This window comes from Myotis myotis, unplaced genomic scaffold (assembly GCF_014108235.1).
Source record: "Myotis myotis isolate mMyoMyo1 unplaced genomic scaffold, mMyoMyo1.p scaffold_m19_p_18, whole genome shotgun sequence".
In the NCBI taxonomy this organism is placed as follows: Eukaryota; Metazoa; Chordata; class Mammalia; order Chiroptera; family Vespertilionidae; genus Myotis; species Myotis myotis.
The window spans coordinates 25,513,757-25,534,654 of NW_023416322.1; the positions used below are offsets into that span (position 1 = coordinate 25,513,757).

A 20,898-nucleotide genomic window follows, 5' to 3' on the forward strand; every position below is an offset into this window, starting at 1 on the left:
TGTGCAACAGGAGAGAAGCATCTGTTTTCTATACAGCGGGACTTGAGTTAATTAATTTTGGCTTCCCCACCAGAGGCTGGGCTGGAATGGCATCTTCGTCATTAAACGCTGACCTATTGGCTTGGCACTGAAATCATTTTAGAACAAATGGTCTCCATTTCAAGTCAGGTTGAACCAGCTAAGCCCCAGAACATGATACAAATATTGTTAGTGGTCTGGCTGCTTTGTAGCATTTGGAAAGATTTAATTACGAATGCAAAAAAAAGGGGGGGGGGGATAATTTATTGCTTCCAATGTGAACATGAAATACTTCTCCTTGGATATGTACATACTTTGATCTGCCAGGCTTTCAATCATCCAATCCGTTCTAGGAAAAGAACTGTGCTAAATGGCTTAAATGGATTTATAAATGACAAGCTTTTCCTTTGAATCAATATGCATATGTGAAGGCCACAATATCAACAACAACAAAGATAGAAATTGGTTCTAATCATTTACATAGGCTTCCCTTGCTCAGAAATATCCAATACTTAAAAAAATATTAAAATAATATGTACTCACTCTAAAACACAAGTCATTTTTCAGTCTTGAGAGTATGACCCCATGCTTCAAGGATACTTCAAGGACATTTCTGAGGCATCTTACAGCTACTACCGCAAGATAGGGTATTGGAAGTTTCAACAATGACATTTGTTCCCCAATACTGTTTTTTTTTTTTTTTTAATGGTCTTTGGCTGCTGAACTAATTAAATCAAGTATTATACAGTTTTTCACTTATTAATTTGTGATATAAGCATAATTGAATCTGGGACAAATAGGTAAAGTGACAAAGGAAAGGTCAGCCATGGCAGTGAGAAAAGCCACTCATATCCCCAAATTTCTTTCCTGGGCAAAAAACCACAACATATGTGCTCCAGGCTGAGCGTGAATTCTAAGAATCAGTGGCCACTGCAGTGTGGTTCTGAGGGTTTTGCATTTGAAAGTGAAAACTTGAGGTTCAAATTCAGGCTCTATCACCTCCTGGCTGTGTGGCTACATTTCAGCTACTAGTACTTCATGTCACTGAAACTCAGCTGCCCTGTCTTTAAAATGGGGATATGCTTCTCTGGCAAATTTTCGGAAGCTAAATGAGACAATGCATATGCTATGACCTAGCCAAGGGCACTGTGGGTGCTCAATAAATAAATGTTAGTTTCCCTCTTTCCTTTCTGAACATTCATGGGATAAGAGAGAGCTGCTTGACTCTTAGCACACAGTATGAAAATTTAAGGTGAAAAATGTGAGCATAAAACATTTTTAATTCAATATACAGATGGCAAAGGGTATACTTTTTATATAAGTTTTCTGTAAGCTAGGCCCCTTGGGATCCCCTCCTCTCACCCGTGAAGACTTTTCATCTTTCAAAGTCCTGGCCTACCACCACTCCTTCTAGATAAGCTCCCGATGGCCCTCAGACCCCCCACCCCTCCCCACAATGGACTTCATCTGTGTCTTATGCTCACTTTTATTACTTAATATCCAGCCTAGTTTCATGCTTCCCTCCATTATCTCTGGGGTCTTGTTTATCTCCCCTTCTCAGCACAGAACCTGATGCATGGGAGAAGGAGGAGAAGCAGGAGTTTAAACTACAGCGGGAAGGCCGGGGAGGGTGGAGCGTGGGGTGGGTAAGAGATCAACCGAAGGACTTGTATGCATGCATATAAGCATAACCAATGGACACAAGACACTGGGGGGTATGGGAGGCTAGGCGAAGGTCAAGGGGAGAAAAAAAAAGGAGACATATATAATACTCTTTGTAATACTTTAAGCCAGGGGTCCTCAAACTTTTTAAACAGGGGGCCATTTCACTGCCCCTCAGACTGTTGGAGGGCCGGACTACAGTTTAAAAAAAACTATGAACAAATTCCTATGCACGCTGCACATATCTTATTTTGAAGTAAAAAAACAAAATGGGAACAAATGCAATACTTGTATTTGCATGTGGCCTGAGGGCTGTAGTTTGAGGACCCCTGCTTTAAGCAATAAAACAATTAAAAAAAAAAGAATATGATATATAGAAAAGGACCCAGCAGTATGTAAAGGAATTAGCCATGAAAAGGGTGGGGAGAGGTATAGGTGTGTGTTGAATAGGGGAAGGACAATATCTGTACTATGGAAAGTTTGGAATACATTAAAATATGACAAGACGCCCATGTGGCTGAAATGTTGGGGGCTATGGAGAAATGGCATTGAAGAGTGGGCAGACATTTCATGTAATAGACTGTCCATAGTGGAGTTTTAAATTTATTCTGAGGACAGTGGGAATCAGCTGAAGGGCTTAAGCCTAAAGAAATGGCATAATTTGAAATACTTTTATTCAACTGGCTAATATGTGGAGACTAAATTGCAGTTGTTAAAAAAAACAACCACTGAGGGATTTGCCTAAATCAGCGGTTCTCAACCTGTGGGTCGCGACCCCTTTGGGGATCGAACGACCCTTTCACAGGAGTCACCTAAGACCATCAGAAAACACATATAGCATATCAGATATTTACATTACAATTCATAACAGTTGCAAAATTACAGTTACGAAGTAGCAACGAAAATAATTTTATGGTTGGGGGTCACCACAACATGAGGAACTGTATTAAAGGGTCGCTGCATTAGGAAGGTTGAGAACCACTGGCCTAAATGAAGGAAGTTGTCCAGTGCATTTCAGGGTATCCAAGGGTGACTGCTTGTTAGACTGGAGACCAGAGAAACTCCAAGTTGATGAGTTTGGATCCCCTACTACTTGATAATAGTAAGAATGATAAAATGATTATGAAGTTATGAATATAAATGAGAACAGATGCCCTGCAGCTTTGTGAGGAAAACATCTTTTACATAAGGAAAAGAAATGTTCATAATGGATACAATACCATTCATCTCTCCTCTGAAGCATAATGGAATTCTGCTATTGTATTTAGCAGTGGGGGGTGACGGCATTTCGGTATTAACACACCACACCTCTCAGAAACATTATTTTGTTCTAGGGACTGTGCTAAACACTTTACATAGAAGATCTACAACCTCAGGAGGTGGCTACCACTTTGTCAACATATAGAAGAACATGTTGAGGCTCTGAGAGCTGATTTATTCAATAAAATTAAGATGAATGCAATGTTAAACCAATTTTTACTTTTCCTTATGTATAAAAAAAATCAAGAAGTATTATGAAACGGTGCAGCATCCATAATATAACAAGTTGGTTTCGCAGATAAAATAATGCAAAATGAGTTTCTAGGAAAAGATGTCCCTGAAGTACTGACATTTGCAAAAAATAAATGACTGAATGAAAAGCAGAATAAATAGTATTTATGAAAAAGAACCTCTAGGAATATGAACACCAGGAAAATTATATCACCACCACATTTTCATAGCGGTACACTGAATTTCTCCATTTCACACTATTAGCATTCAGTCTTGCTTTATTTTTTGCATACCAAAATATGCAAAAGACCCTCACTTTCACTTTTTGAAACCGGATGCAATTAAGCAAAGTGTCAGAGTGAATGGAGAACCCTGAATAGTGAAAGTGTCAACACTTAAAAAAGAAAAAGCATTCCAGAAAAAACAATGAAACCATTTGAAATTCTCTTTAGCTTTTGGAAATACTAGTAGACACGCAAATCTTAAGTCTTCTGATAACAGCGTGGATATGATGGGATTCGCAATTCAGAATGCAAATTTAATCTATTTTCTGATTTTTAGAAAGAAGGGAGGAGTAATTGCCCCTTCTAATATGCCTAAGATGAATTCAAAAAATGTACATAGATGCAATTTTTCTTTTAACTGAGTAATTGCAGACAGCAAACTCTTGCTTTTCTCTAACCCCAGTCAGTTCTAACCAAATCCTCTCTCCTGTTCTTTTCTGCATGTACACTGTGTATAACTGTATTTTTTTTCTTTGTTTAAATTACAGGATTGCAATAGGATTCTTTGCAGTCTAAGCACTGGAATAACAGATGTTTAGCATTATCCTCATCAAGGGAATGTAAAATAAAAATAGTAATTTGTCTCTGATCTTTGAGGCAAAAAAGAATGGTCTGCAAACATTTAACCTTTTATGAGCAGGTTCATTGAAGCTGTTTACAAAATGTGAATAATATTGTGAAAACCAGCTTTCTTCTGAAAAATACAATGGGTAGGCCTTCCTATTGCATTTTTTCCCTAATAGCTTTTGAGAACCCTAATGCAACTTAAACAATAAGACAATAATAACAGCCTTATAAATGTGAAACTGCTTATAAAAATGGATATCCCAACTTTCCTACAAAACTATTTGCACAGCATTCAAAAGCAAGCTGTTTTACAAAATTTAAATTTGTAAGCTTTCTCCTAAAGTCTTAATATGTTAAGAGGGGAGAGAATGAAATAGTCAAATTAGAAATAATTTCCAGCAAACCTTAAAGCATCCATTGCAGCAGCTCTAGGCTTGACCAGGATGTGTATTTTTCATGTGATTTGCTTTGGTTACTTTCCTTAAATCTCTTATTTCATTATGTCACAGGCATCTTTGAGGATCACTGAAACCATCCAATGAGGCTGATGACTGCAACTCTTTAAAAATGGAATAATGGAAATCCGAAGTACCCTGGCACCAATATGTACATAAACCTACTACAGAGCTAATGGGGATTTGTGGCATATCTTCTCACCAGTGGGCAGCAGTGGCCGATCATCTATAAACTGATTTTCACAGATAGCCAAAGCTTGCCCCCTTTTAAGCATCTTATTGTTATGCCATTTTTCACTACCTTAAACAAAGAGTAAACACATTATTTAACTTCTTTTGTGGTGAATCAGGCCACTGTTATGAAAATACTGTTACCATGGTAACTGTAAGTCTCAACACTTGAAAAAGATGCAGCATTCCAGAATAACCAATGAAACCATTTGAAATTCTCTTCAGCTTTTGAAAATACTAGTAGATATGCGGTTATATGTAAATCTTAAGTTCTGATAGCAGCATGGATATGATGGGGAGTCACAGAATTCATAATGCAAATTTAAACTCTTTTCGATTTTTAGAAAGAAAGGAGTAATTGCCCCTTCTAATATGCCTAAAATGAATGTGGAAAATATACATAAATGCAACGCAGCTTTGCATTTTCCAGCCTCACATGACAGACATTTTCACCGAAAACCTTTCTTCACTCCCACCCCTGATGTCAGAGGCCAGAAAGGCAGGTGAGCAAACTTGGAAAAGAGTCACAGAAATCACCCAGGAATATTTCCAAGAAAGACTGTGACAGGTATTTCATTCAGTAAAACAGGCAGTATTTATTCAGAGTCCCAGGGGGCTGGGAGAGATACAAAGGCCGTCTAAGAAGGCAGGCCTGGCTCAGGAGCCATCCTCAGGCAGGGAGGGCACCGCCATGAGCTCAGGTGGGCGGGCTTCAGGGAGTCTCTACAGATGGCAACACTGGAGCTGGACCTTAGGAGCCGGTGAGATTGCAGACTGGGACAAGGGAACATGCTCATTACTTTACCCGTAGTGCTTAGCACAGTTCCCTCCATGTAGGGGGAGCTTCTTGAATATTGGGAAATAAATGAAGGAAAACCCACATTTCCGGAGGGCTTGGATTTCTGTTTCAGAAGAAACTCAACAGATTGCGCCCCAGATAACTGGGGTGTTGCTATCCACAAGATCTCTTGGATTCCTAAAAGTGGGTTCTCCCTGTAGCTGTGAGTTGGCCTGAGCAGGATAAAGAACTATTTGCATCCAGATTATACCAGTATTTCAATGGATATAAAGATCTTGTTGACTCTGTCTGAGGTCTACAGATACGAGCTTAGATTGTAGTCAAGATGCTGGGAAGCTAAGGGGGCATCTCTGTGCATCTCCAAATGCAAGAGAAATACAGGAGAAAACACTGAGCTAATCTGGTCCAGTTCATTCAGTAGACAACCAATAAGATAGCAGGCAGGACCAATGTTGCCTGCTTATGTTCTTTTCTTTTCTTTTTTAATTTCAAAGAGAAATGTTTATTTTGAATTATTCATTATTGTGTTGTTGTTATTATTATTACTAGAGACCCAGTGCATGAATTCATGCATGGGTGGGGTCTGGCCAGCCTGCCCCTAATGGGGCCGTGGTGGTTGGCTGGCCGCCCTGCTCCCTGGTCGAACTCCTGTTGGAACTCCAGGTTGAGTGCACAATTTGCATATTAGCCTTTTATTATATAGGATTATTTTTTTTAATCCTCACCTGAGGATATTCTTACCATTGATTTTTAGAGAGAATGGAAGAGAGGGAAAGACAGAGAAACATTGATGTGAGAGAAACATCAATTGGTTTTCTCCTGCACGAGCCCTGATCAGGGCCAGGGCCAGGGAGGAGCCTGCAACCAAGGTACATGCCCTTGACTGGAATCGAACCTGGGACCCTTTGGTCTGCAGGCTGACGCTCTACCCACTGAGTCTAACTGACCAGCGCTGCTTATGTTATTTTCATCTTTATTCTTCCTTGATTCTGTTCCTCTACCTGTTATTATCTTCTTATTCTTCCTATACCTTTTAGTCTCTTTTCATGGCTCATCAGCATCATAATAAACATTACAAAACTATTTAAGGTTAATGGTAAATTAGACAGCCATTTAAAAAAAAGCCCTCAGGATTTTAAAGATACTAACTTGATTAAAAAGAACAACAAACCCAAACCAATGGACATGGACAACAGGGGGATGCAGCATGAGTGTGCGGGGCGGGGGGGGGGGGGGAGAGGTTGGGGTTAATGGGGGGGATGAGGACACATTTGTAATACCTTAACTAATAATAATAATAATAAAAAAGAACAACAAACATATCTTAATTTGATGTAACTCAATTTTTTTTAAACTGTCATTCAGCCCAATGGCTGCCTGAGAGAATATATTTCTGGGTGGTGCCAGTATATGGCTAAGTCTGTAATAAAGAATTGGGTGATGACAGCAAGGAATAAGGAGGATTTGAGGAATAAGGGGTGGGAGGACTTCCCTCGTATAACTGACAGTCATTGTATTTGCATTTAAGCTGCACTGAAACAATTGCTTTTATCTGCAACTGTAAAAAAAATAAAAACAATGAGAGCATTAGTATTCTTAGGAAAATCTGAAGACTTATGGACTGTGTCCTGAGAACAATTAATTCCAATCTACCTTTTAATCTGTCTTAAGGCCTGTATTGCTTTATATAACAGGTAAGTTCATTAATATAAAAGATTCATATATTAAATATTTTAAACACATTTTGAATGTTGCTATTTAAGCAATCTTACTGTGAATTTTTCTAAAATTATGAATATTTATTTTTGGAAGGTTCAATCTTTATATATGGGGGTTGCTTACCATAAAATAATCTTTCATCCAAACAAATCATGGTCTAAACAGAATAATTTAAATGGTTTCTTTAAAAATAATCACCTCTCCCATCATCATTTTTGGTTTCAGATAGTAGTAATTTTGAAAGGGCCAAGATGATTTTTCAAGTATTAACTATTGGGGAAAATACACGTGTTTGTTTAAAACTTAACATTGTTATAAAGAAAACCCTTTCTCTAAAAACAACTGAGATTAGAATAAACTGAAACCAATTTCTTTAGTGAAAAAGAAAAAATCACAGCATTTCTTTGGAATAGCAAAATAGGAACTGGGATATTTCCAAAGAGAAAAGTCTCCAGAAAATGGGAACAGCTAAAATAAGGATAAACATAACAACCTGTGATGGTTGATTTTATGTGTCAACTTGGCAGTACCCAGGTATTTGTTGTACACATTATTTTGTGTGTTTCTGTGACAGTATTTCTGGATGAGATTAACCTTTATATTTGTGGCCCTTGAATAACAGACTGTCCTCCACAATGTGGGTGGGCCGTATCAATCAGTTGAAGGCCCGAATAGAACAAAAACACCAGCTTTCCCCAGCAAGAGAGAATTCTTCAAGCAGACAGCCTGTCAGACTTCTGAAACATCAGCTCTTCATGATTCTACACAAACTGCCTTGGGACTCGAGCCAGATCATCAACTCTCCTTACAGTCTTCAGCCTGCCAGCCCATCTATAGATTATAGGAATTCCAGCCTCAATAATTATGTGAGCCAATTCTTTATAAAAAATCTCTCTCTCCCTCTCTCTCTCTCTCTCTCTCTCTCTCTCTCTCTCTCTCTCTCTCTCAACACACACACACACACACACACACACACACACACACACATACACACACACACACGACAGTAAGTGGGTCTTTGCCACATTGCTTAGTAGAGTTTATAAATGCTGTAAGAATTCAGAGAAGCAAAAAATCAGGAAGGGTCTGGTGGGTAGTTATGCTGGCCCCAGGCTAATGAATTATCTTTACTTCACAGCATTCTCTAAGGGAAAGGGAACCCGTCTCAGTCAGAAAGAACCCATCTCCATCCTCTCTGTTCTGTCACCAGGTCTGGCCTAACCCCTCCATGTGGATAGACATGATATAAACAGCCAAGTTCATAAAGAGTAACCTGTGCTTTAGCAATTCCTGCTTTTATTATTAACAAATGTAAAACTGCAGGGGAATTTCAAATTATTACATCCATCATACTATAAGGAAAACACCTGGATCAAACACACATTAAAAGCATTCTTCAAATACAAGTAGACAGATTACCCCAAATGCCCAACCCACTTCAGTCTGGGGGACCTTTTTGAATAGCAAGAGTATAAACTATGGAATCAGATGACCTATATTTACACCTTGGCTCTGTCAATAATTAGTTTAATGACTTCGGGGGAAATTAAGAAGTTCCTTAGCCTCTCTGGGTCTTAATTTTTGTGCTGTAAGGGGGGGCAATATTAGCACCTTATATATTTTATGGTATAGACCATAAATGAGATAATCAGAAAGGTACTTAGCATCATGCCTTCCACAGAGCAAGGGGTCCATTGAGGTGGACCATTTTTATTACCTGACATAAATGACATGAGTTACTGGTAAGTGACATCTGAGTTTAACAAAATTGGAGATAAGTGTATTGGGCTGCTTCATCAGCTTGGCCCTAATGTTCTCCCCACCCCAAAAAAGAGTTGGTATGCTGGCCTGGCAGAAAGTGTGACATGTAGGAAGATGATATTTGGAGGACATGCCAGGTGAGTGAACAAAGAGCTGAGGAAGAGGAGGCAAAGGTCCATTAAGTGTTGGGTATCATGAATTTACAAGAGGCCAGATTTTTGCACCAAGTTTTGGAAGGACAGAGACAGCAGACAGCACGTAGCCCCAGCATTGTTGCGTATTGCTGGCAGGTCCACCATAATCACTAGGAGATGTTTTAGGTAGGAAGGTGGGGGCCGTGCAGACTGACGCCCCAGAGGACACAGAGATGATGAGCGGGGCAGTCAGGCTGAGGACAGCTCCTAACACCACCTGGCTCTCAGCGTGGCTGCTGAGAACAGGATGTGATGATTGCGAAGAGCACGGACGCCTGGCCCCACCCATGGGTGATTGACTTGGTCTTGGCTGAGGCCCGAGCAGCTGTCTTTTTTAATGTCCTGGGTTGAGACATCTGGGCCTGGGCAGAGGCAGAAGGGGTCAGGGGCCCGAAGGTTCTGCTGAGGCTGGAGTGCAGGGTGGGGTGGAAATGCTATTTAGGGTCTCAGGCCTGCCAATTCCCAGGAGAAAGGAGGCCCTGACTTCACATAAAAGAAAGTATCTACGTTTTAAGATCCAAATGTGATCTCAGCGAGTTTCCACTGGGCAGACGTCACCATTCCCTGACAGTCATAATTGGCACTGTGGTAGGCAGATAGTTGAACAGTAAAGCAAAAGTTACCAAGCTTCCCTCTAGTCTTCATTTCAAAACACTGCCTATCCCAGGAGAGGCCTGAGGAGTCTGTCTAGGTCTTAGGGGGACCGATGAAGGGCCATCACAGGACAGTCAGGAAATCCTGTCATGGCCAGACTCAAGGTCAGTCCTCTGGACAGATCTCAAGAGATCTCCTGAGGGAGGGTTTGCAGCCACTCTGATTTCGACTGTAAAAATCAGGCATAGCCCTGGCTTTTTTAGTAGCCATTTATGAATCTCATTCATAAATTGGGCTTAAGAGGTTTTTGAATTCATTGCATTTCCTGCAGTACCACCTTCTGGGACTATAATGAGTTCCTTAAGTTTATAACCTGCTATGTGAAGTCGATTTCCTTCCATTTGCCCTAAACTTACTTCATTCTATTTTAAAAAGTAACCTCCTTGTCCTAAAAAAGAAAAAAAGTAAGATTTAAACATGAGGACAGATTGGCAGGGCAGAGAAAGAAGCTAGGTGTTACAAGAACCGCAGACTACCTTAAATCCGCAGTGTAGTTTTAAGAGGCAAACATGGCTGGAATGCGTGACCATGACCGAGGGGGCTCAGGGGCTGCTCACAATGGCTCCATTGTTCTGGGTGCTGCCCAGATCCCACCAGGGGCCCCGCATCCTGTGTGGGGCTCCCTGCTTAAATGAAAGGGAGAACCTGAATGTTGAGCAGATATCAGCAAAACGGATTAAAGCATGGGAAGGGGGTCGGGAAGAAAAAGAAAACAAATGTGGATTTTTTTTTTTCAGGTTAAAGAAAAAGAAGCCATTCCATATAAGAATATCTGAGATACTGTGTACAAGAGGGGAATCATTGTTCTGCGTTGGGATGAAAACACAAACCGAAGGAGTCAGGGCTGTAAAGAAGGAACTGTCTGACCCTGCAATTATATACAATATGGAGAGACTATGCAGTTTATTTTTTTTGAAAGTTCATATTCCTAAAATGATTTGGAGTTCATCTTGCTTTGTACCTGCCTTGATGTTACCAAGACAGCTGAATGAGCTATTTACTCAGAGGGATGTGGTAAAAGCATGCAACAGATGAGAGTATAAGCATTTTAGGAAAGGGACTCTGAGGTTAAAATATTAATACGTATCATTTTGGAAACTATGAGGAAACAACAAGTATTTCAAAAACATGCTAATCGCAGGGTCTGCATAGCAGACCAAAGTATCGGTTGCATTTTTCCCCCTTTGAGGTCTTAGCACGGAGTCGATTATAGGAAAGTCTTGTGTTTTAATGGAAAATAGGGCAAAGGTTATGTGTAACAGGAATCCAGTCATGTGGAGCTTGCAGAACGCAGGTTAGGCTCATAAAACTACTCATTAAAACGCTCTGTTCTGAGGCAAAAGCAAATAAATGAGCTCAAGGAAAAGAGCCACAGAAATCGCCTAGAAATATTTCCATGAAAGACTGTGAAAACAGTCCTCCCGAGTCGTAAGAAATGTTCAGTTATTGCTTATACAAATAGCCACACTTAAAAAACTTTTAAATACCTTCCCTGCATTGCTGGTTTTGACCTTCTGCCAAGAGCTACTTAATGTTTTACTTTAAAAAAAACACACACAACTTTTCTGAATAGACCATATGGTGAGCGAAAAATAAAAAGGTACACCAGGAGTCTTTAAAACAGCACGAGCAGAATAGTTTGTTATGAATCCCCACCCCCAAGTTCTGGTTTAAACTTAGCAACTTTATAAGTTCCACATTGGTTGAAAATCCTAATCCCAAATTATAGAAATGAAGACTGAACATTCTCCACGATTCACAGAGCCGCTATTTTCTACACCTCACTATCTCATAGCACAGAACACAGATTGAGGGATTTTAAATATAGTAATGTAGGGCTGGCCAAACAATGAAGACCAAGAGGACTTCTAGAAGGCAGCTCGCCCCAAAGCACTTGAGGCAGACAGTGCTTACACAGGGGCTGGCTGGTCTAGAGGGCCTACAGCCAAAGTCAACACCGGCAGCCAGCAGGCCCATCACCTACGGAGGAAGCTGAACAACTTGAGACTGATTAAGTGTGTATGTTGGGGTGGGGGTGGAGGTGTCCAGACGCCCATCCGATATTTAGTGTAAATTCTGTGATGCCCCAGGCTCTGTCTGAGTCACCAGCGATTGACCCGAGAGAGGACAGCTCATGGAACACAGAATGCTCCAGAACGCAGCAGGCGCACCAGGCATGTGGCCTGGATTCGCACCCGGCTCCTCTCTCTGTGGTTTTTCCTTATGCCAATTCCATAGCCTGTTGGATTCAGAAGGGAGTCCAGACGAGCTTGGAAATTTTGCCACTTTTTTTTTTTTTTTTTGTAAGTGGAAGGAATTACCAATGGCAATATTTTTTTCTCACTTCAACTTATTTTATCTCACAAATGCAGTCTGGGACTCGCCTGTGAGAAGCAATGTATCAGGCTGAGAGGCTCCTGCTCAGAGGCAAAGCTATATGGCAACAGGCTTCCTGCCAGCACTCACTCTGCTCTGAGTCAGGGAAGGGAGCTCAGAGTCTTGCAGGGATTCCGCTAAAACAAAAATACAGAGCTCTCCTACACAGCTAAACCAAACCTCACGCCCGAGAGATAGCTCAGACATTTGATAAACACATCTTGGCAACGAAGGCTCATCTCTTTAGAGTTAGCTATGAAAAGGGGATTTCCTAATTCACCCAGCTCTAGCCAAAATTCTCTGCTGGTCTTTTCCCACTGGCCTCTAACCCAGCTTATTCTGGAATAATGTTTTCTTCTGCTTTAGGTTTTGAAAATCATTCTTTCCATGGTGGTACTTTACATTTTTATCTATGCATGAGTCTCAATCTCTCTCTCTCCTCTCCCTCCCTCCCTCCCGTCCTCTCTCTCTCTCTCTCTCACACACACACACATTCTTGCGCAAGTTAGCAAGATTTAAAGCCTCTCATTTTTTATTCTTGAAGCCCCAAAAGGGAAACTATTATTCGTGTGCCAAGGAATACAACCATCCATTATTTTTTTCTTCTTCTTTTCCTTGTATATCCTCCCAATAGGGTTAAGGTAGCCTGGGATGTGGAGTGAGGAGGTAGAGGAAGAGAGAGGGGTGAGAGGGAGAACAAGATGGCATTTTAATAGCCTCCACCACGCTGATCGGACACAGCGGGGACCTTGTGCTTCAGGCTCAAACATTTCCTTCCTTCTGAGCCTTGCACGTGGCCCCTTCTACTGACACCCGCATCCATGTCTCGGGATAGGCGTGTGAGAGGAGCGCACTAGTCAATGGCCTTTCTCCAAAGGATGGGAAGGTTGAGGGGAACGATCATAACCCTGTCTTTGTTTTTTGTTAACTTTTAAAATTTCATCTTGAAATATTTCAGTCATAGAAAAAGGCCACAAAGTGAATACAAAGAATTTCAGTATACTTTTTGCCCAGAATCTTCAAAATGTTAACATCCTATAAAAACGCACAACACGATCGACAGTCAGGAAATTTTTGACACATGGTGATTTTCTACTTCCATCTTCACTTCTAAATGTACGAACTGGAATTATGCTGTAGAGAAGAGCTTTCCCTTCTTTATTCAATTATTTATTCAATTGTTTGTTTACATAAGTGGTAATATAATAAAATGCATAATAAGCTGTTTAGTATTTGTGGCAAATAAAACTCACTGTTCACATAACTTTTAATTGTCGGACATTATTATTGCTGTTGTTTTTACTAGTATGTTGGCTTAGATTTAACTAAATGTTTGCCTATTTCTTTGTCTATATTCCTTCTGGATGATTTTCCTTTTTCCAAAATTAGCTCTTTAAGAAGTTCCTTTTTCATGCATCAATTTGTGGTAAACTCTTTTTTATTTGACATGTCTTTTTTATTTGACATGTCTTTATTTGACATGACTTTACAATAATACTTTCATTAGGTTTCATAGTTTTAGGTCAACCATGTTTCTCTTTAGAGTTGGAAGATTATTCCATTATTTCTGGTTTCCATTGTTGCTCTTAAGAAGTCTTCATTCTTGTTCCTTGGAAGTTGATTTCTACTTTTTCTCTGGATGCTTTTAAGATTGTCTCTTCGTCTTTGGTGTTCTACAATTCCATTACAATGTGAACCTGCATGTGACCTGTGGTGTTGCTAGATCTTAGAATTCATGACCTACATCAATTCTAGGTAAATGTTCACCCTTTTCTGGAAGTGATGATTAAACATATGTCAGGCTGTACTTCACGGCTCATATACATTTCCTGTCTCTCTCTCTCTGTGATGCATTCTGGGAATTTATTCAGTTATACATCCAGCCATGTGTAGGAACTGGCTTGTACCAGCATGCAAGAAATAGTAGTGCATGTCTCTTTCCAAGTCTATGTTCACTGTCCTCACACTGGGAGTTCAAAATTGGCTATATAACTGCATAAACACAAAGCTCTTAGGTAGTGATGGCCAGTGCCCCATGGACAGCTGTGGCTTCACCACAGGTTTACCCCTCTACTTTCCAAATCTTTTTTATTTCCACACCACAGGGTTTTCTCATCGTTCTTGAAAGCTCAATCAGGAATTTAAAATAGTACTTCTCACACTGTCCCAGTTAGTTCTGGATATTTTCAAGTCAAGATGGCTAGCCTAAAGACCTGCTGAAAATCAAACTCCACATGTCTATTGTAAAGATCCTTTACTAAGATTAGTACAGTTTAGAATAATAAAGATGGCCAGCTCTGATTGGTGCTAGGTCTCTTCTTTTTCTTCAGAATAAAATGTTTCATATAACATACGCACATCAACACATTGTGTTAAGCACTACTATGTATTGACACTATTATTAGCTGTTCAGAATAGTTATTGATCTTACAAGACACTTTGTAAACCATGAATAAGTGGAATGAGAGGTTAATACTAAAAGCAATTTATATCTTTTTAAAAAATATATATATTTTATTGATTTTTTACAGAGAGGAAGGGAGAGAGATAGAGAGTTAGAAACATCGATGAGAGAGAAACATCGATCAGCTGCCTCTTGCACACCCCCTACTGGGGATGTGCCCGCAACCAAGGTACATGCCCTTGATCAGAATCGAACCAGGGACCCTTGAGTCCACAGGCCGACGCTCTATCCACTGAGCCAAACCGGTTAGGGCAGCAATTTATAACTTAACCACCACTTTTTGTGTGTGTGCCAAGTTTTACTTGGATTCCATGACCTGTAGACTTTTACTTTCCTTGGATGCTAGTAACAGTACTGTGTAGTATTTGTATAAATATGAACATATAGTTTGTATACATGTAGAGGTGTATAATTTGAAAATTGTTCTACTGATATAACTTGTTTTGAGCTTTTGGCCAGCTTTGTGACATTAGAAATTTCTTTTCCAGAAACTAAGAGTCAAAAAAGATGCCTAATTTTTCCAAGTTCCTATAATGTTAGTTGAAGGGCTGGAACTGAAATTCAGCTTTTGAAACTCTAAATTCAATATGCAGTAAGCATAAATCAACCAGGAAAACGCAGACATTTTCCTCTCTCTATGGGGAAGAAAGTCCTATTAAGTCAAGGAGATATCTATATCTATATCTATATCTATATCTATATCTATATCTAATCTATATCTATCTATATCTCTATTTCTATATGCTTGATTTTAGTACAGTTTTAATTGTTTTTATATAGTTTTGAAGTTTTTTTCCATGAGGGTTATGCTGTAATGATTTAGGATTCCTTCGTTCAGAGAAGTTCCAAAATACAGACACCTGGCACAGAAGGCTGGGAGGCTGCAGGGCTGCTCAGACTGTAGCTTTCTATTTCCAATTAACATTCACATAAAAAGGGAAAAAAGTTCACATTCCAAACAGTCAACTCAAAAATATCAATACAAAGAGCTCATTCATTGCAATGCTTTTTCCATCTTGAATGCAGTAACAATTTTAAGACTCATTCTCTCTACCTTCATCGGCAAATCCTTACAAACCAGATACTGGAACTCTTCACGAATTCCTGCACTCACAGATAGATTTGTGGTGACAGTTTTCGGTTCAAAAGTGCATTCCTGCTGTAAGTGGGCTACATGGGATCACCCAGTGGAATGAAGTCCAGTATCTCACACACACAGCTGGACTCTGAGAAGTAATTTTAGACGTCAAGGTAATGTATGTCGAAGCCATGCAAAACCACAATCCACCCGTGGATCGCAGTGCCTTTGGCAAGCTGCTGGTTATTGTATTAGCCTCTCTGGCTGTACAATGATCTGTGGGGCTGAAGGGTTGGAATTTGTCACTTAAGACATTCATCTTCAGCTGCCAAGAGGTAAGCACATTCTGACCTCCGGAATTAAAGCTGGGCAGTGTTCCAAATACTGTCCCACCAAGAATGCGGTCACTAGAGTTTCAATAAAGACATGCTGTTTCAGCAATACGGTGTGAAGAAGACTTCACGACTCTCAGAAGGTTTAGCTGTTTCCCATTTGTGTTAGTTGGGGAGAAGTCTGTTTTCCTTTCACCTAGCTATAAACTAAGCGTGTGTCTTGAAATGGCGTATGACATTTTTTTTTATCGCTCTAACTCAAAAACAGCTGAAATTATTTTCCTGAACACACATAAAAGGTCCTGAGCTGAGACCTGATGTATCAGGTTTCAGCCTGAAGAATTTTTCTGAGCTGATGGTTTATGCTGAAAATGCTGACAGATGTCGAACAGCCTCGCAAAATAATCTTTAAGGGAGTCCTGGGCAACAGACCACGTGGCTGCTTTGAAAATGCTAAATTCTTGTTGCTGAACAATTTTACTTAAAAAAACACAAAAAAACACACCACCACCTAAAATTTATTACATTACATTTTTAACAGATATCTGCAGAAAGCCAATTACGCTGCAGCTGAATTTTGGGAACCTGCTAATTCCCATTTTACATCTTCTTTGGACACAAGAAGTTCTTTTAGACTTATCGTTCGAAAGGGTCAGAGAGGAGCCCGAATTTGGGGATTTTGACCATGAAAGCATAAAGTAGATCCCGACCACTTTAAAGCTGCTGCAGGAAGTCCCCGAAATGAAGAGAATGTAGATGGGAAACATTTGCTATATTTCTGGCTGTGATTTCTCCTTGCTGGGATACCACAGGATGGTCTGATCAGAAACAACTAAATGTTTATAAGTGTTCTCTGAGGGGGTTCAGATTTTCCCAGGAGGGTAATAATTTAAAGGATGTCAGTGGATGCAAATGAATTTCAGGCGTCCGGAGGAAGAAGAGGTGAATAGTACTTTTGTCTCTGGGAGACTTGGAATTTCAGCCGGGGCCATTTTGGGTAATTCTACTCCGCCTGCCTACATTCCCTGGTGTTGTTTCAGTTGGGAATGATGGGAGGATACTCCTTCCCCCCTCCTGCATCCTGAACTGCTCAGCAGTGTCACGCCATGCTGTTAACAGCCGTCAGGGCCCATGGATGTGCAGATAGATGAGTTCCCTGCTGACATGAAAAGATCTTACGAATTGTGTCTTGTATAAAGGAGAGCAAACACCTTTACACAAAGGAAGTGTAATGTAAGAACCAAAGCTGTTTTCTCCTCCGAACAGTCCTGTAGCATGGCACAGTCCCCGAGATTCTGAAAAATAATCTACTTTGAGGCAATGCTGTGCTCCTTGGAAAACTGTTTTTACATTTATTTTCCACAAAGCTAAGTACTCTCTTTCTCTCTAGTTTTACAGTGATAGTTAAGCAATCTTCTAAAAGTCTGAATGCGATATAAATTAGCAAAGAAAAGAAATCCAGTTCCCTGGAATCATCAGCATATTACATCACTAGCAGGAAGAATAGTCTACCTATATGAAATACACTCGCCAATGAGATAAAATGGAAGGGTATGAAAAATTCGAGCAACTTCACCATATTATTATCATACCAAAAAGTCCTAAAGAAGAGTGGAAACACCAAGTCAACTGCCAACAACCAATCAGAAGAAGGAAGACACTCTATAATAGCTTTTATTTTTATCTTCTCTATTTAAAAGAAGGCAGAGTGATTAGTTGAACGGTAAAAATATACAAATTTCTGCCTACTATGTTTATCATGTTTGCACAGTTTAGAAAAGCAGTGCAAAAGTCCTCCATCATCTGCAGCTTCACTTTCCTTGGTTTCCCTTCAGTTAACCAGGGTCAACCTCTTAAAGTTTGAAAATATTAAATAAACAATTCCAGACATAAACAATTCATAAGTTTTAAATTGTGCATCATTCTGAGTAGCATGATGCAATCTCACACTGTCCCTCTCTGTCCCACCAAAAATGTGAATCATCTCTTTGTCCAGCATGACCACACTATACAGGGTACCTCATGGCACACTCTTATCATTGGTCAATGCATGGATCAATTTTGTTTAGATTTTTAATTAGTTATTTTTATAATGCAATAAGCACCCGTGTATTCATTACCAAAAAGAATTAGCTACCTCTTTTAAAATAATTTGCATATGGTGCCTTTTACCAACTAATCCACCTGCCTTTGCCACCCAATGTAACCATCAGTGAGAACAATCATCATTCTCTCACTTTCCTGTTATTACTGTTTTATTGCATCTATATGGAGTTTAAAGAGTTATTTTTTTCAGTTATGTTTAATTTCAAAAAGGGAATATTCTCTATAAAATCTTATTTCACTTATATTGTTAACCCAGGCATTTGGTTGGATGTACTGTAGTTCACTTGTTTGGAATGCTAATATTCCCGTATGAAAATATTCTACAATTTATTCATTTGCCTTCCTAGTGATGGCCATCTAGGTTGTTTCCAGATTTTCACTATTATGAACAGTGCTGCTATGAACATCCTGCTATTTCTTCCTTGACTAATGCCTTTTCCCCATGCTCTGTCTCCTTCTAGAACTTTGATTAGATAGATGTTAGACCTACTCTAACTATGATCTCAATTTTTTTCTTTGTGGGTTTTATTCTGGTCTGAGCTTTATTTTGGTCAGTGTATTGATATTACCACAGATTGTCCAGTTCACTAATTCTCAACTGGCTTATGTCTAATCTGCTTCACGGAAATTTTTAATTGATTTTTTTCATTTCAATGCTTATATTTCATTTCTAGAAGTTTCTCCCCGCCAGTCTGCTTGATCTTTTTGCTCATGCTTACAAGTTTCTATTTTGTTTATTAAACATTGAAATTTTATTTCTGTGCTTAATAATGCCAGTATCTTTTCTTTAGTGGTCTGATTTCACTGTGTGTTGTTTTTCTTGGTTCTCAGCAGCAGCTGTTTCCTTCTGATCCCCTTCCTTTCTTCCTTGTGAGCTCTTCATTATTGGAACTCTATTAGAGGGAGTTCTTCAAGACCTGGGTTAAACTTGCATTTTCCCGTAGAGAGTTTATGTTTGCTTCTGCTAGTTTCTCTGGTGTATTACTAACCCAGGAAAATGAAATTTTGTACTTGAGGTTTCTCATAACACACGATAATGAATTCAGACGTTATACTCAAGTAAGGGCAGATTTGTGGTTATACTGTCTGAAGGCAGGTCTCCGCCACTGCCCTCCTCCCATTTAGTGCCAAGGTCAATAAAGGATCATTTCATTGCACCATCCTCTGGACAATGGGTTTATTTATAGTATCCCCTTATGCTAAGGTTGCAGTTTTTATAGTGCCAGGCTGTGTAACAGTCTAGTAGAGTCCTTAGAACTAAGACTGTCCTGAGTTATACACCTGCTCCCAGGCTTTCTTTGGTCACCATGATGAAGGCTCACCATCCCCAGAGTTTGGAGGAAATCTTTGGGATGAAACCAGCTTTTGCACTTGCTCACAATCTCAGGTTTCTTACTTTCACATCATTTCCTGGCTTCTGGGGATCCTTTCCTCTCAATCCATTTTGGCAAGGCATTTGAAAACAAATTTTACATTCACAATTTTAACTATAATGGTGTGGGTGTGTACACCAGGATATCTGGTCTGTCATTTTATTGAAAGTAGTCTATCTGTCCCCATTTCAACATTTATTTTCCATTGCAAAGTTTCTTAATCTTCAGTCCTCGGTCATAATCAATTTGCTCACCCTTAGTACACTCTTACTAAAATATAAAAATGAACCCAGGTTTAAATTTCTTCAATGACCCCATAGTATTCTTATGAGAAAGTCTATGCTCCTGTCCATGGCACACAAAGCTCAGCAAGACTGGTCCTCTGTCTCCGTCCCCACCCCTCAGCCTCCTTTGTATACCTTCATACAGACTCATGCAGTCATAGCCATCTATCTTCAGTTCCCCCAGCACACACTCATTTCTCTGAATTTTCATGTACACTAATCCTCCGCCTGGATCCACTCCCCTCACCTCAGCCTTCTCCCAGATTTTTTAGTTTACCCTTTAAAAGTCATCTCAAACATCACTCCCTTTTCAAAGCATATTCTGACCCACATATTTGCTTGTAGGAAAACGTAATTAGGTACCCCTTATCTCTATTTCCTAATGTAACAATTACAGCAATACCAGGTAACAGTAAATGATTTTCTTATCAGTCTCTTCTGGTGGATTGGGAACTCTTTAAGAACAGGATTGTTTCACGCTATGCACCCAACTCTAAACACAGTGCCAGACACACAGAAGGCGCTAACTAAATGGCTGTGGAATGAATGAGTGAAGTGGGCACAACGACAATTAAATGTTTGGTAAATTTGATGAGGAGCACTTGTTCTAATGGTTAACAGCGTGTGTGTGTCTGTGTTGTATGGTTTAGATTCTCTGCTCTTCAAAATTATGCCTAATTTTCTGACTCCCTATCAGTATAGAAACTGAGAGCTAAATTTCAATTCACTCTGCCTTGGAGATTTTCGAAATGCTTGATTTATGACCATTCCACCCTAAATGCCCGTGAAGCCAAACTGATAGGGGGCAAAATGTTTAGTTCTCTTATGTAGTCTTTAACTCACAGTTGTCTGAGAAGTGTTTTGTCTCCTAACATTTTTTCTCTAGCATAATCAATTTTCCTTTCAGAAGGAACCTCAAATAAGAAAGCAAGATACATCTAAGAAAAATAGTTTTTAAGAAATAAACATTTAAAAATGTGATGAAACTAAAGCTTTGCGTTTGATTATTTTCTATGAAACAGAGAGATAACTAACTGTGGGAGTCCCAGG

The 20,898-nt window shown here is 39.6% G+C and overlaps 1 protein-coding gene across 10 annotated transcripts in view; it reads right to left on the reverse strand.

Moving 5' to 3' along the window:
- DNM3 (dynamin 3) overlaps positions 1-20,898 on the reverse strand; it is a 377,759-nt gene that overhangs the window by 37,574 nt on the left and 319,287 nt on the right. The gene's annotated exons all lie outside the window — the stretch shown is intronic.